General features: G+C 44.1%; 1 long non-coding RNA gene across 1 annotated transcript in view; it reads right to left on the bottom strand.

Moving 5' to 3' along the window:
• Positions 1 to 1,629, bottom strand: part of LOC109481687 — a 2,550-nt gene extending 921 nt beyond the window's left edge. Inside the window, exons 1-2 of the long non-coding RNA XR_002140919.1 lie at positions 948 to 1,629; positions 651 to 715 (exon numbers count right to left, since the gene is read on the bottom strand). This is a non-coding gene — a long non-coding RNA (uncharacterized LOC109481687). The remainder of the gene's footprint in view (positions 1 to 650; positions 716 to 947) is intronic.
• Between the last annotated feature and the right edge of the window lie 513 nt (positions 1,630 to 2,142).

A 2,142-nucleotide genomic window follows, 5' to 3' on the forward strand; every position in this document is an offset into this window, starting at 1 on the left:
TGCTAGCCAGTGAATTCCTGTTGTAGTCTGCATCTCAGGGTGGACGATGGCGAAGTTTACCTGTGGGTATAAAGAGAGAAAAGAGCATAAATGAATCTATGCCAACTTTGGCCAGCCTTGATTAACTTAAATTAACAAGATTTGGGGTCATAAATGTAAATATGCAAAGCATGTGAGTCGATTAATTTTACAGAATGCAATGAAGCAGACACATCTATAACACATTTTCTGGCAATAGCCTGTGTGCCAGACCCTAGCACTTAGAACAAGGAGCTTAACTCCTTGCTTGGAATAAAGAAAGTGCTTTTTTCTGAGACTCTCGATCGGGCCTCTATACTGCCCAACACGCCACAGTTTCGGAGCTGGCTTCCTTCTTCAGTTTATCTAGACGTATAAATTAGACCCCGCGCGGCTGCAAATTCTGTGTTCCAGGCGTGAGATTTCCCTGACTTTATTGACTATGGTGGCACAGGGGCATGGCACCCAGGCTACATTGTTTTCCCAGCAATGACATCATAGTAAACATGGTACCGTGTTTCAAAACACACAGCTTTTCATGAAAGAAGTACTATAGATATGCGAACATTGCCTAACCATCGTGATTATTATATGTACAATACTGCATGAAATAAGGATGGTCAGGCACTCACCTGGTATTTTGTTCCACTTCTTAATTGTATTCTTGAGTAACTGTTGTGTTTGTCGCCATGTAGAGCTGAAAGAAACAGCGTAGAACAGGTTATTAGCGAAGTTTGTTGCATTCCAGGGTTGTGTTATTCAGCACAGTTCGACAGCGTTCAGCGTGACCACGGATGTGAAACTTGGACAATATTATGGTGGGATGTCAGCAACATGTAATGCAAAGAATACGCGGATCAATATCAAGTTGTAATTGTGTGAATAGTAAAAAAAAATGACGTTGACCTAGAGATGAGTATACAACGTACTGAAACCTTCTCCGTGCACTGAGATGGTCTCCACTGTTGGGAACCCTGCGTCGTTGGCAGGTGCGGGCAGTTTAGCGCAGACAGGGCATATATGCCGGCACCGGTGGCCAGTGTAGAACAGTAGGGTATCCCTCGCTGCATGTCTGAGGTTTACTGGAAAGACAAGAAAATCCAACGCCCGGGGTTACTGGACAGAAGAGCCTTGACGGAGAGAATTGGGGTAAGGCCGGAAAACCCCGGCGGAACATGGCGTCAGGTGGCTCAAACTTTACATAAACCAAAAAACCAGCCGCTAAAAACGAGCAGCTATTAAAAAAAATTCACTAAAACCAAGGAGGTTAAATACCTCCTTGCTAAAACACTGATCGCCGATACCTGATAAAGACCAGTCGGATCTGTAATGATATACTGACCAAATTCTGTAAGCAAAATGGACGGAACAAACCACACATAGAACAAGATGAATGAAGTCAGGAAAACGGGTGTTAGAATCTTCACAGTACAAATTTCTAAAAATAAATTCATCAGGTATTATACTAACAGACGAATATAAACTCCAAGAATGCTAAATTACTTTAACATAGCCTGGCAGCCAGACCATCGCATGCTTCCGGTATCTCACGGTGGTGCTATCAGCACTGCCCGCCCGCCCAGAGGTATTTCATGCAGGGGTATTTTACCGGGTCAGTTTAATACAGGACGACAATGATTAGGCCAGCTGGAAAGATCTGGCATTTCAGCAGAGCCTGCAAAATATCCCTAAGCCACTAATCTGAACAGAAAGGTTTTGTCGGAAAGGGGAGAATATCAAGTAGGGCCGATAAACTTGATCCCGATGGAACTTGACGTCATGTGGCGGTAACCCATCCTCCCACGCCAGGGGTGCTCCCTTACCAGTAATCCCAAGGCGTATTTGCCGCGGGATAGCTCTGCCGTGGGAGAATGCGGTAACCATGTGGCACACATTTTCAATGCGTAAACTAAAATCCCAGCTTCTCTCCACGCGTGTTGTAACCAGCCAACAAGATAACAAGCAACTTTAAACTTTCTCTAACTCAGTGATCAACAATGATGTATCGATATAACAACACCCAAATTCTGACACCGGAACTTTGAAGACACAACCAAGTACTTTGCGAACATCACACAAATAAAACGTTCAAGTTACGCTGACTATGATCGATATTCTGCGCGG

This window comes from Branchiostoma belcheri, unplaced genomic scaffold (assembly GCF_001625305.1).
Source record: "Branchiostoma belcheri isolate BF01 breed outbred unplaced genomic scaffold, Haploidv18h27 scaffold1091, whole genome shotgun sequence".
Classification (NCBI taxonomy): domain Eukaryota; kingdom Metazoa; phylum Chordata; class Leptocardii; order Amphioxiformes; family Branchiostomatidae; genus Branchiostoma; species Branchiostoma belcheri.